This window comes from Hibiscus syriacus, unplaced genomic scaffold (assembly GCF_006381635.1).
Source record: "Hibiscus syriacus cultivar Baekdansim isolate YM2019G1 unplaced genomic scaffold, ASM638163v2 tig00110895_pilon, whole genome shotgun sequence".
Classification (NCBI taxonomy): Eukaryota; Viridiplantae; Streptophyta; class Magnoliopsida; order Malvales; family Malvaceae; genus Hibiscus; species Hibiscus syriacus.
In genome coordinates, this window is record NW_024062903.1 from 3,775,056 (window position 1) to 3,790,629 (window position 15,574).

At 36.5% G+C, this 15,574-nt stretch overlaps 1 pseudogene; it reads right to left on the reverse strand.

The window, feature by feature from the left end:
• LOC120145966 overlaps positions 1 to 15,574 on the reverse strand; it is a 32,495-nt pseudogene that overhangs the window by 576 nt on the left and 16,345 nt on the right.

The window sequence follows — 15,574 nt, forward strand, 5'->3', positions numbered from 1 at the left end:
TAAATCAAATTCCAATCAAACTAAGAAATGACAGTGAATTGAACACCCTTCCTTTTGATGCACATATATCACGAAACCAAACAAAACTCAATATACCCTCGAGAAGAAAAAAAAGAAACAAAGGATTTGGATTTTGTTTACACAGATCCGAATTCAGAAAACCATTTTTTGTGTTTCTCGATATCAGCCTGAGAAACACTTCTCTGGACCTTTACCAACGCTTCTTCTATTAAAAGTCATCATGGGCGGCTAATCTTCTAGATGGCAGCCAACTACTTTGATTTAATTCAAAGATGGTTGCATTTTGTTGAAAAAAAAGGATAATTATAACATTTTAATCATTAAACTTTAGGGTATTTACAAGATTAAGTCCTTAAGATTTAGCTATAAATACCCTATCTCATTTCGCTTCAAAATCATCCCAAAGCATTCCAGCTTTCTTCCAATACTAGAGAGAATTTAGAGAGTTTCTTGAGAGTTGTTTTCTCCTTTTTATCAAGGGAGAATTATCATTGTTTTCTCCTTGGTAGATCGAAAGAGGTTGTAATTCCTATTTTCTCATAGTGAAATTCTTCTACCGTTGTCTGTGGTTTTTACCCTAAATTTTTTAGGGGTTTTCCACGAAAATTTTGTCTCTTTTATCTTCATTTTTATTTTCTCAAATTATCAGTTGCGATTTTGCTCTATCCGATAGCCGTCTTCCGCAACAATTGGTATCAGAACCAGGTTAGAGTGTGTAATATCTGCTTATTGTCTTTGTGATTGCCACCAAAAGGTGGATCCTCCAACATAAGAAAGTAAGAAGTTATTACCCATTCTTTGAAGGTTCCAGAGAACTATTCACGATAGTGAAATAGTAGGAGCTATCCGTAAACGAAGCAATGGCAACAAAATTTGATATTGAAAAGTTCAATGGGAGAAATTTCTCATTGTGGAAATTGAAGATGAAGGCCATCCTGAGGAAAGACGATTGTCTAGCAGCTATCAGCGAAAGGCCAGTAGATTTCACAGACGACAACAAATGGATCGAAATGGACGGAAATGCTATGGAAAACTTTCATCTAGCATTAGCAGATGAAGTATTGTCAAGTATCGAGGAGAAGAAGACAACTAAGGAGATATGGGATCATCTCACCAAACTGTACGAGGCCACATCGTTGTACAATAAAATTTTCCTTAAGATAAAATTGTACACTCTCCGTATGCCAGAATCTACTTCAGTGACGGAGCACTTAAATACACTGAACACTTTATTTTCTCAGCTTTCATCCTTAAGCTGTAAAATAGGAGAACAAGAACGTGTTGAACTTCTACTTCAAAGTCTACCGGATTCATATGATCAACTCATCATCAACTTGACAAACAGTAATGTCACCAGTCTAGTCTTCGATGACGTTGCAACTGCTGTTCTACAAGAAGAAAATCGGCGCAAGAACAAGGAAGATAGACAAGTAAATCTGCAACAAGCAGAAGCGTTGACAACGATGACAACGATGAGAGGGAGATCAACAGAACGTGGCCAAAGCAGCAGTCACAAACATGGTAGATCGAAGTCGAGAAGCAAGAAGAATTTAAAATAGGAAAACTCCAATCCACAAGGCAATACCGCAAACACTTCAGATGATGGAGATGCTCTATGCTGTGAAGCGTCAACCACCGTGGAAGGAAGAAAACGATTTGCAGATATATGGCTCATTGATTCGGGAGCAACATATCACATGACCTCAAGAAGAGAATGGTTCCATCATTATGAACCTGTCTCAGGAGGATCTGTGTATAGTTGCAATGATCATGCCTTAGAGATCGTTGGCGTGGGAACCATCAAATTGAAGATGTATGATGGAACAATTAAAGTTGTTCGAGATGTGCGGCACGTGAAAGGTCTGAAGAAAAATTTATTATCCTACGGATTGTTGGATAATAATGCTAGCAAGATTGAAACACGGAAAGGAATCATGAAGGTGTTCCGTGGAGCGCTTGTGGTGCTGAAAGGTGAAAAGATAGCTGCAAACTTGTACATGCTGAAGGGAGAGACATCGCTAGAAGCAGAAACCTCTGTTGCCTCATGTAGTTCAGATTCTGCAATGCTATGGCATAAGAAACTTGAACACATGTCAGAACAAGGAATGAAAGTCCTTGTGGAGCAAAAGCTACTTCCAGGCTTAACAAAGGTATCACTTACTTTATGTGAGCATTGCATAACAAGTAAGCAGCACCGGTTGAAATTCAACACATCAAATTCTAGAGGCAAAAGTGTTCTAGAACTGGTTCACTCTGACGTATGGAAAGCACCAGTTACATCCCTAGGCGGAGCAAAATATTTTGTCTCATTTATTGATGACTACTCCAGGAGATGTTGGGTGCACCCTATTAAGAAGAAGTCAGACGTGTTTTCAACTTTCAAAAACTTCAAAGCACGGGTGGAACTTGATTCTGGAAATAAGATCAAGTATTTCAGAACAGATAATGGAGGAGAATACACAAGCGAAGAATTTGATGACTTTTGCAAGAAAGAAGGCATCAAAAGACAGTTCACAGTAGCGAACACTCCTCAACAAAATGGAGTGGCAGAGCAGATGAACAGAACCTTGTTAGAAAGAACAAGAGCAATGTTGAGGGACGCAGGCCTAGAAAAATCATTCTAGGCAGAAGCAGTCAATACCGCCTGTTATTTGGTGAATCGAGCTCCATCAACTACAATAGAGCTGAAGATACCAATGGAGATGTGGACTGGTAAACTAGTTGATTATTCAAACCTCCATGTATTTGGAAGTATTGTGTACGTGATGTACAACGCCCAAGAAATTTCAAAGATGGATCCAAAATCCAGGAAATGCAAATTCTTGGGGTATGCTGATGGAGTAAAGGGGTATCGCTTGTGGGATCCCACTGCCCGCAAAGTGATCATTAGCAGGGATGTTATCTTTGTAGAAGATAAGCTACAAAGAAAAGAAGACGATGACAGCGCTGAAAAGTCAGAGACTACACAGATACATATGGAAAATGAGTTTGAACAAGGAGATTCTTCTGAAGCAGAACAAGAACCAGAGAGTTCTGAAGCTCCAACAACTCGTCAATCAGATCGTGTGAGAAGACGTCCCAATTGGCACTCAGATTATGTTATAGAAGGAAATGTTGCATACTATCTTTTAACAGAGGACAGTGAGCCATCAACATATCAGGAGGAAATAAACAGCTCAGATGCTTCACTGTGGATGATGGCGATGCAAGAAGAAATCGAAGCCCTTCATAAAAATAATACATGGGACCTTGTGCCACTACCACAAGGAAGGAAGCCAATTGGTAACAAATGGGTTTTCAAAATCAAACGAAATGGTGACGATCAAGTGGAGAGGTATCGTGCAAGACTGGTGGTCAAAGGATATGCTCAGAAAGAAGGTATTGATTTCAATGAAATTTTTTCTCCTGTGGTTCGACTAACAACAGTTCGAGTAGTCTTGGCAATGTGTGCTACATTGAATTTACATTTGGAACAGCTAGATGTTAAAATAGCTTTTCTTCATGGAAATCTTGAAGAAGAGATTTATATGCTCAAGCCTGAAGGTTTTGAAGAAGACGAAAAGAAGAACTTAGTTTGCAGGTTGAACAAATCTCTGTACGGTCTAAAGCAGGCGCCGAGGTATTGGTATAAGAGATTTGATTCCTTCATTATGTGCCTTGGATACAACAGACTTAATGCATACCCTTGTTCTTATTTCAAGAGGTCTGGTGATAACGATTTTGTTATATTGCTGTTGTATGTGGATGACATGTTAGTTGCAGGACCCAACAAATATCATATTGAAGAATTGAAGGCACAACTGGCTAGGGAATTTGAAATGAAGGACTTGGGATCAGCAAACAAGATTCTAGGGATGCAAATTCACCGAGACAGAAGTAATAGGAAGATTTGGCTTTCATAAAAGAATTACTTGAAGAAAATCTTGTCATGATTTAGCATGCAAGATTGTAAGCCAATTTCTACCCCTCTTCATATTAACTTCAAATTATCCTCCAGTATGAGTCCTATCAGTGAAGAAGAGAGGATGGAGATATCTCGAGTACCGTATGCATCAGCAATGGGAAGTTTAATGTTCGCTATGATATGCACAAGACCAGACGTTGCACAAACAGTGGGAGTGGTTAGTCGGTACATGACGAATCCAGGAAAAGAGCATTGGAATATTGTAAAGAGGATCCTAAGATACATCAAAGGGACCTCAAATGTTGCATTATGTTACGGATGATCAAACTTACTTATAAATGGGTATGTCGATTCTGACTATGCAGGGGATTTGGATAAAAGCAAATCTACTACAGGATATGTGTTCAAAATTGCTGGTGGAGCTGTAAGCTGGGTTTCAAAATTGCAGTCAGTTGTGGCTACATCCACAACAGAGGCAGAATATGTAGCAGCTACACAAGCCAGTAAATAAGCAATTTGGTTGAAGATGCTATTGGAGGAGCTTGGGCACAATGAAGAGTTTGTCTCTCTATTTTGTGACAGTCAAAGCGCCTTGCATCTAGCAAGGAATCCAACATTTCATTCAAGGACAAAACACATACGAGTTCAATACCATTTCATTCGTGAAAAGGTGGAATAAGGGACGGTAGATATGCAGAAGATCCATACCAAAGACAACATAGCAGATTTCATGACGAAGGCGATCAACGCTGATAAATTTACCTGGTGTCGATCTTCTTGTGGCCTGTCAGAAACGTAAGCAACATGAAGGTACAAGGTAGAAAGAATAGTGTGAAGATATTATTGTTCCAATCAAATCTTCAAGTGGGAGATTGTTAAAAGTCATCATGGGCGACTAATCTTCTAGATGGCAGCTAACTACTTTGATTTAATTCAAAGATGGTTGCATTTTGTTTAAAAAAAGGGATAATTACAACATTTTAATCATTAAACTTTAGGGTATTTACAAGATTAAGTCCTTAAGATTTAGCTATAAATACCCTATCCTATTTAGCTTCAAAATCATCCCAAAGCATTCTAGCTTTCTTCCAATACTAGAGAGAATTTAGAGAGTTTCTTGAGAGTTGTTTTCTCCTTTTTATCAAGAGAGAATTATCATTGTTTTCTCCTTGGTAGATCGAGAGAGGTTGTAATTCCTATTTTCTCATAGTGAAATTCTTCTACCGTTGCCCATGGTTTTTACCCTAAATTTTTTAGGGGTTTTCCACGTAAATTTTGTCTCTTTTATTTTCATTTTTATTTTCTCAAATTATCAGTTGTGATTTTGCTCTATTCGATAGCCGTCTTCCGCAACATCTTCGAAATCACACATCGCAACAGGATCATTTGAAATCTCATCTTTCGACATGTTTTTGATCTCGTCTCGTGTCTTTCCCACTATTTTTCGTCTCATGCCATTCAAGGAAGCATCAGGACAAACATTTGTAAGGTCATCACCACTATATCCTTCTATTCGACGAGCCACTTCATCAATATCCACATCAGTAGCCACCTGCCAAATTTACTACCAATATCATTGCATAAAACACAGCTTACATTATATTAGTACGTTCGTACATTCATACATAGTGCAGACATTATTTGACTCCAACAAGTAAGATTTTAAGTTACACCATCTCCAATGCTACCAAAAGCGGGAATTTTAGCTTATTGATCCATCATATGAATAACTTATAGCTAAAATACAAACAAATCAAATGTGGCGTAACAAAAGTCACAAATAAAGAAAATAATCATATCATAAACCCTAAAAAATAAACAAGACAATGCATATATTATTTAGAGTAAATTACCTCAACTGTTTTTAAATTGATGCGATTAAGCTCCTCACGACTCTCAAAATTAGGCAGAGGAATGTAAATATGCTTTCGAGTCGCCTCCTACATTGTGTGAAGAAGTATAATGAGATAAGTAATTTAACCTAGTAGATCGACTGATAAGATGCATTAAAACATGTAACTTGGTGCAAAAAAGAAATCCAATCAATTGAAGAAAACCAAAAAAAAAAACATCAAACTTAAATAAGACCTACCTGAGAGCCTCATCTATGTCCCATGGGAAATTAGTCGCTACCAAAACCATCACTATCTTACGGCTACCATCTTCATTTGTTCCAGTATTATTTACACCATCTACGTGAACAAGAAGTTCAGATTTTACCCTTCTAGATGATTCATGCTCACCAGAAGCCCTAATTGACAACATTGCAACAAAGGAAGTATGAAGAGTCAGAGACCATTTAGCAAAGAATAAATCGGTGGGTACAACATCCAGGACTTCATTTAATGGTAAAAAACTAATGCCCTATAGCAGGAGGGAGAAAGAGAGAGGGGGGTTTAAAGCGTAAATAAATGAATGAATGAATATTTAGAGATAAAGGAATAATCTCCATCTACCATGAAATATCAAGCTAAACATTAAAATATCAGCACATACATGGCCCTCTTCTCCTTTCATGCCAGAAAAATGTGCACACATATATGAATTCTAAACATCAAGAATAAACGAAAGCTAATAGCCAAACTCTAGAGCAACATACAACAAACTTACCCACGAGCATTGCAAAGGGAGTCAATCTCGTCAATAAAAATTGTACTAGGTGCATAAGCTCTTACAAGATCCAACAAACACCGAACCATTCGTTCACTCTCCCCATGCCACTTTGATAGTGTTTGATTTGGGGGACGACACTGCTCATAGGTGATGAAGAGGACTGGTAGTCCAAGGGTGACATGGTTGTTGTGACACTAAGTTGATCCATTGGGCACGATATCTTTCTTCCTGAAGTTGAAATCGTGGGTGACTCCTTCGTTGTGAAGTTGAGTTGAACTGTAAAATCTTGAGCATGATATCCTTCGTCGTGAAGTTGAAATCGTGGACCTCTTGAGCGCGATAACCCTCATTATGAAGTTAAAACAAGCTAAAAGTATTGGGAAGTAACTCCTGGATTGTCTTCTAGCCTAATATACTTTGTCATGGAGCTGAAATTTGACCTGAATGAAACATGTTTTTCATTGTTGTGTCACAAATGACTCATTCGTCATGAAGTTGGGCCAACCTTTTGGGTACGATATCCTTCGTTGTGAAGTCGAAATCGTAGGTGAATCGAATAGTGGCTCTTTGTTGCCAATCTTGGTTGACCTTGGTCTTTTTCTCGATTTAAAGACCTGAGTGTGAAAATTTGACCGAAAAATAGTTCCTTGTTGCTACCTTACGGTAAATACATCCTCAAGCTGAATGAAATTGAACTCGAAGGTTCTTGTTAACAGATAACTCTTCTTACCTTGAGTTATGTTGTACTAGCCTGGAAGATAGACCCCTGTTGTTGCAGATGACTCATTTGCTGTGAAATTAAGTCAATCCATTTGGGAACGATATCATTCTTATGGAAGTTGAAATCGTGGATGGCTCTTTCGCTGTGAAGTTGAGCTTTGAATTGGATATCATTCGTTGTGAAGTTGAAATCCAATCTCGAGTTGTATTGTTTCACCAAATTGGCTTTGAGTTGGATATCCTTCATTGTGATAAATTCCAATTTGTGTAAGTTGCGTTGTTTTGAGTCCAATATCATTTGCTGTTAAGTTGAAACTAACTCTAGCATAAATATGCAAAATTATGCACATAAGCGATGCTATGGATGCAATGCTCTTATGTGTGCCTAAAATGTATATGTGAAATATGTTATTTTAGGATTTAGAGAGAAATCTCAATCTCTGGTTGTCAGTCTTGATGACTCTTGATTTTGGAATCTTGACTTTTTTATTCTTGATCTTGGATTCTTCAACATGCTTAAATTTGATGTACAGAATGTCGTTTTTAGTCTTGATTTGGGTGATGCCCTTCAAATTTCTCAAGTATGGTGCATAAGCCTTGACCTAAGACAATTTCTTTTCCTTGCCCCATCAAATTTTTCCCAAAAAAATGGTTTCCTTTGCCCCAACTTCAATCTTGAGCTTCGAAAAGATATATGTTGAATTCCAAGATACTTCCAAAGAACTTATCTTATTTGAACATAATTTTCTTCCTTTGAATTTTTTAAAATTTTGAAACATATCAAAAGGAATCTTGAAACGTTGCCTCCTTCTAAGTTTCACAATTGAAACGAATCATAAAACATGAGTTCATTGGATATCAATATAATCAACTGCTCTTTAAATCTTTGATAGCTACAAATTTGTTGACAAATATCAAGATCACAAATGTTGGTTTAGAGATTGGCTACCTAAATTCTAAGGTTTGTTACATCAATTCGATCACCTTGAAGATGGAATGCCCCTCTTTCTTAGTTTGACATTTTGATCGGATGCGAACAAAATGTTGCAACTAGCATAGTCAATTGCTAGACTCTTTAGAATACTTTTGTTTCAGTTCTCTGAAATCTTCCATTTGTTCAAGCTTCGTAGATTCATCTAATCAAGATAGTGTAGAAATATCGGTCTAAAAATAAGATTTCTGAGTTCTCGTATGAATTCGAATATAATAGGTGTTCCTCGACTCCCTTAGTCTATATTCACCGAACCTCCTTATTTAGTAAATTTGACTTAACTTACCATTGTTTGGCTAGCTGAATATATCTTTTAATTGCCTTTGTTTGGCTAGCTGAAGGATTCATGTTGTCACAAAGTCTTTGACTTGAGTCTTTGACTTGACAACCACAGTGGAGCAAACATCGAATTGCCAAGTACCCGATCAATGTCATGGTTTAAATATAATCTATTCATAAAGCCATGGCTTTCGAGTTTCTTCCATAACCAATTGCTTTAGTGGAATAACTCAACTTTATTGTATACATATATATATATTTGTCAAGATATATGGATTCTATTTCTTAAGCTTGTTGAAGAGAACCTATTTTAGTCCTGGTGTTTTTTTAAGGTCAAAAAATCTCATCATTAGAGTTCAATTCCCAAGCAACTGACATAAACTAGATTCAACTACTTAACCATTCCATATGAGAATATCATGATCATCATTGAACGTCGTTAACAGAAGTAAAAACCAATTATTTTTGCATTTTCATGTGCTAGTTGCCCTATTTTGTCCGCTCCTAACACATACTTGAATACCAAATACTTGATGAACTCTTCACGAGAAGAGAAAACTAGCTAGGCCCCTGCAAGAGAATGGTATATATTCAGGTGTATCTTTTATATTAGGGTCAATGGGTCCTTGTTTTGCAGGGTTCAATCTTATCATTTGTCAAAGATTTATAACCTCAATTATTTAAAAACTTTTAATTAAGGTGATATTCAAGGAATTCAAGATTAAAATGTCCTCATTGCTCAATTCCTCATAATGGAATCAAACTTGAAGGTTTTTGTTGATATATAACCCTTCTCGCCTTGAGTTATGTTGTAAACTTGACTGGGATATAGTTCTTTGTTACTAAATCGCAGCCAACTCAGGTCTTCTTCTTGACTTAAAGACCTCAGTTTAAACTTCAATAGGAAAGTAGTCTATCGTTGCTACCATGCGGTTGATATGTCATCGAGCTGAATGAAATCGAACTCAAAAGTTTTCGTTGACAGATAGCCCTTCTCGTCTTGAGCTATGGTGTGAACAGTTCCTTTAAGTGAAGGATGACTCCCCTTCACGGGTCTAAACTGATCATAATTTTTTAGGTGGTTCCCCTTAGCAGGTCTGAACCAAGTGAGATGATCTTTGGATGACTCCCCTTCGAGTGACGTTGAAATCTGGCTTGAAAACTTTAACTGGAAACTAGCCACTCGCCGTTGAGTCAAGCTAAACTAGATTCACTCTGAATTAACTCTCGAACTTTCCATAGTTCAAGTTGGTTGAGGTGCAGCTCTTCGCCCCTGAGTTAAGCAACCATCATCGAATTTTTTAACGCTATTTTGAATCGGGTATCTTTTGCCTTGAAGTTAAAACTTGACTCTAAAGCTGCAAAAATTATGTATGCAAAAAATGATAAATGTGATGCTTTTAAGTATTTCTAAGATGTATGCACAATGAATTAGTTCTTATTTTATTCCTCGGACATAATCTCATTCTTTGTCTGTTGGTCCTGTCCTTGGAATCAATCATGCCCTTGAATAGATCAAATCTTAGTCTTTGCGCTTCAATGCCCCACAATTCTCAGTGGTATGCCTTGAGCCCCCTATATGATAATTGAATATGGCGTTAATATCATGACCTTCAGGATATGGAGCTTCTTTTGGTTTGGATTGAGTTGTAATCACAAGATTTCTCTCAACTAGCTTTGGGAGCAATTTCTCATACGTCATTGGAATTGGATTGATGCAAGTCTTTTCACGATAGACATTAGGAGGTCTAGTCTCCATATTAGCTAGGTAAGATCCCACGGTGTTAATCTTAGCTTTTTCCTAAGTGTGACCTTTTTGGCCATTCTTGATAGCTCTATCGATCATTTCTCCACACATGACGATGTCAAAGAAACTCTTAGTGGCAGTTCCTATCATCTAGTTGATATATGGAGACTTTAATAATGTATCGATGAATATAGTGATGAACTCTTTTACATTCATTGGTGGATGCACTTGAGATGCGACATCCCTCCATCGTTGAGCATATTGCCGGAAGCTCTTACCACTTTCATATCCATATTCTGCAGCGTTGTACGATTAGGTATAACCCCCCTTAGACCGATGCGAATAGCCCGATCCGATCTAGAGTGTCACATTAGGACCACCGGAGCGACCCACCGTAAAAATAGCGAAAAAATTAAAACTTTTCTTAAAACATGTAAAATCATAAAATGATTTATTATTATTATTCAGAAATAAGACAGGTTTTTCAAACTCAGATATAAAACAAAATACAATCTACATGCCCCCTAATCACATGTACCGTACTCTGCAAGCAACGCCGGAAGAACACCCTTACTGATATTGATAGATGCACTGGTTCAATCCTTTTAACCTGCAACGGTGAGTAATAGAGTGAGCTTTGGAAAGCTCAGTAATACGAACTACCATATGATGCTGAAGAACGTGCAGATATAGATAAACATATATTTTCTTATTGGTTCTGAACATCTATGGATTTTCATGCAGAGCGGAGATCCTACTGATATTTCAGATAGTAACGGACAATGACTTTTTAGTTCAGATGGAAATATTTCGGATGTCTAGGTTCAGAAGATCAAAATAAGTTTTCTAGTATGTTCCCCTAAAACCAGTAAAAATATACATTTCTTTTAAAACAGTAGTAGTTTAAAACATATTTACCATGTGCACAAAGCAGAGGAGCATAAATGATAAGGTTTTATCCTTGCACATAGCAAAAGAGCCTGGGGAAAATATAAGGCTTACCCTTGCACACAACAAATAAACATGGGAAACTGTAAGGCTTACCCTTACACACAACAAAGGAACCTGGGAAACTGTAAGGCTTACCCTTGCACACAACAAAGGAACCTGGGGGAAACTGTAAGGCTTACCCTTGCACACAACAAAGGAACCTGGGGGAAACTGTAAGGCTTACCCTTGCACACAGTAAAGAGACCTGGGGAACTGTAAGGCTTACCCTTGCACACAACAAAGGAACTTGTTGTAACAATAATTAATCCATGAAAATATGAAAATGTTCCATATTTAGAAATCATGTACAAAAATACCATAACCCGAAACCATATCAAAATATGTGGTAAATCAGATATCAAAATAAATTGTATTCAGAACATCGGGTGTTGTCTCATAAAAATGTTCAGTATGTGATTTATCAAGATCATATTTTCCAATGAAAATAGGAAACCTGATAACATATTTCAAGAAAACATAGTTCATAAAACCAGTAGATTCCATGATGTCATAAATCATGAATAATTCATATTTTTCGGTGAAACTCGTAATCGAAAAACATATAACATGTTGCCATGATTCATAAACCAGTAAATCAATAATTTCGGTGAAACTCATTTAAAATCATATAAAATCGTCATGTGGTACATGTGGAAAACACTAGGATATCCAAGTATTTCTGAGAGACACTTAGTAGTTATCAGAATGGATAACATGAAACTGATGTAATTTGATTAGATTCTAAAAATGAGGTCCTATTGAAGGGAATCGATTGCTAACCAAATCTAATCCGATATTTAAGGTTGATACTTTAGAATTCCGCTATGATTCATGTGCATCAGGAAAGTGTTCAGGAGCCTTTATACAACATATGTCATTTGATCTGGTTATCGAACAACTCTTAGATGAATAGTTCCTAGACTAATGCTTGTCAATTGGTCAATTCATTGTTCTTCCATGATATTTACTCTTTAATACCACAAATTCTTGTCCATAGATCATCTTCGGAATCATTGCTGAATAGATCTTTCAATGTCTTTATTTCATTTTCATGCTTCCACAATATCATGAAATGATGACATGCTTGATTTGTAGTTCATGACCCAGAAGTACAATACATCATGTAAGTTCATTAGCATTCCCAGACTCATCTAAATCAATTTTTAATCCTTAGTCCTTGAGATTACTTAGTTCATTTAGTAATCAAGTCCATTCCTGTTACTTCAAGATTTTCCAGAGTAATGCAGACGTTTCTGAATTTCATATACATATTGTACTTTCATTCAATTTAATTTGATCTTCGTGGTTGATTTGTTGAACAAATATCCAATTCATAATACTGAATACAATATAGAGTTGAGCTAAGCTGAATACTTCCAAAATTATCATCGAGCCACACTTTAGAAGACGAACACACATTCAAGTAATATCTTTGTCGTTCAGGTACTGACATATCCTTAAGATTGATCAACTCACTTAAGTTGTGTTCCATAACTTCTAAAGGTAGTCCAACACCTATGCTTATTTGAATCCCTTAATTAATCCAAGACATTTACTTAGTCTAGGTCATAAGGTTATTTTGGTAATTTTGGTGTTCAGTTTTATTCCATTCATTTCAGAGCTCAAGGATATCCAATCATTCCTGAGCTTGGTGATATTCTTGGTTCATTTCCATTACAGAGGTATTCTGGTCATTCTAAAGATCTAATGTATTTCAATCACTTCCTTCCATCATGTCATATTATTTAATTCCAATTTACCATCTATTTTAGTCTATTCGAACAATTCTGATAAAAGAGCACCCCGATAAATTATTATTCAGGTATTTACTCGTAACTCGGATATTTTCGGGTTAAATGCCTTCTCATATTTTTACCAACGGAATATCAAGAATTTTTCTACACTGAGTCAGGATCTTAACAATCAAGTTCGTACTTAATCGAGTTAAGTACAAATCTTCAAAGTACTTTCTCATTAGGGTCAACTCGAACTATTTTACCTCTCAAGGGCATTTTCATAATTTCTTAACCAGATAATTTAGATATTGGCTCTTAACGAAAATAATTATAATTTAAAGATCCTATGGTCAATTGTTTTCCCGAACATTCTCTGATCTTGAAATTATTCCTTTAACATACTCCTAGATTCTTGCTCAAATCCTCTTGGGTTAAAAACAGATTATCTATATTTTCCAAGCAAAACTAGCATTTCTTATGCACATCAGTAGTTTCATCAGATCAAAAACTTCTTATCCAACTTCCATAGTCAAATCTTGTCTTTTTATAACATAAGGGTATTTTCGTAATTTTTACCTTACCGGAGTATTCTCATAATTTCTCATCCAAGTACCTGTAACATTTGACCTTTGATGAAATAAATAATAAGATATAGATCCAGGTTGATTTCTTTATTACCAAACACATAACTTGAAATTTAATTCTAACAATTCCTCAATTTCTTATAAAAGTCCTCTGAACCATAATCAGTTACCAAATTTCTACTGTATTCAGATCGAGTATAGAAATTAATTAACTATACAAATGAGACCAACATTATCTTATTCATGCATTTACCAATATTCACATGTTCCATAAAGCATAAAGAGGTAGTAAAGTATCATCTCGATTTCTGTGCTATACTGATCGACCATAAAAATTCAATTCGAACGCCCTCGATCTTGAAATCATCTTCCAATATTTCCTCAGATCCATATCAACAAAAATTACATAAAAACGGAGCTTAATTCTGGAAAACTGATCAAATCGGATGATAAATCAGTGAAAAATAGCTTACTAGGCTCGAATTTGGTGAAACAGACTTCATATTCGGATTCAGAACGTCGAAAGCATAAAATATGACTTTTCGAAAATTTTGAATTTTTGGTCAAAATCAAAGTTAACGGGTTTGACTAGCAATTTCAAGGCCTTTGGGTCAAAATTTCAAAAAATAGACTGCATAATCGGATTTGGAACGTCGAAAAACGTCAGGATAGGTATACTCGGTCAAAGTCAAAGGTCGTTTAATGCCCGGTCAAAGCTGGTCAAAATTCTGGTCAACTGTGGTTAACACCGGTCAACGGTCAACAGTCGATCATTTTACACAAATATCACCCTAACAAAATTTAATTACAAAATTAGCCACCTTCTGCAAATATTTACTAAACTAACACCCTAATTTTACATAAATAGCACCCAAATAGAAATTAATTACAAAATTAACACCCAGACGATGCCCACTCTTGGGGAGTGGCGCGTGCGGCGCGTGAACAGTAACCCGTGTCGGAAAATTTCCGAAAAATTCCTAAAAATTATTTTAAGCGATTTTGAGACACTTATAAAGCTCGGTTCACAATTTTGAACGGCGAAGAGCTCGATTCCAAAATGTCGAAAACTTTTACGGTCTCACCCCTCCATGCACCAGTGACGACGGAGAAACGAAGAACACCGGTGGACTCGGACTGATGCAAGGAACACGATGGTACGGGAGGTGTCGTAAATGGATGATCGGATCGTCGTGAATCGATGAAAAAGAAACTGAAATCGAGTTATTACCGATGATACTTCCGACTGAAATTAACGACAAACGACGACGATTCATGATGAAAGGTTTAAGGGGTTTTGTTCTTCGGTCAACAATGAACATGATGGTGGTTTCTGTTCGTCGATCGGAGGTCGGACGGCGAGTAGATCAGAGTTGAAAGGAGGAAAACTAGAAATTTTCTGCTGAAACATACGAGAAATAGGAGTTTATATTATCTCTAAAAGAAAAATAGGTAAACCATGAGTTTAGTCACTGAACAACCTGCACTTCTTAAAACGGTCTGTCAACTTTGAAATTTTACAATTTAATCCACAGTTTCTTTCAAAATACCAATTAAATCCACCACTTTATAATTTCTTAAATTTAGCCCCTAAATTGGGGTGTTACAATTTTCCCCTCCTTAAAAGAATTTCGTCCTCGAAATTCACTCATGTCACATAATTGCAGAAATAAAACTTCCACCAGTTCTCTCATATCTTTAAGTAGCTATTACAAAAGTACGGATCCTCCACTAATCCTTAACCAGCTGAGCATACATTCTTATCATAATTTTTCCTCATTTCAATAAAAGAATCCGAACGAAAATTTCCTTGAGTAATTAATTCAGTCTTTGTCATGAGAATAGGCTAATAGAGCAGTAGCATACCCCAATTTAAATTCCGGAGTCAAGTCAGAATTTTTCAGATAAATAACTGTCACATGGCTCGTGAGGTACTTCACAGCGTTTAGACAGATGTTACTGGTATTCCATTTTGTACAAGTATAAGCT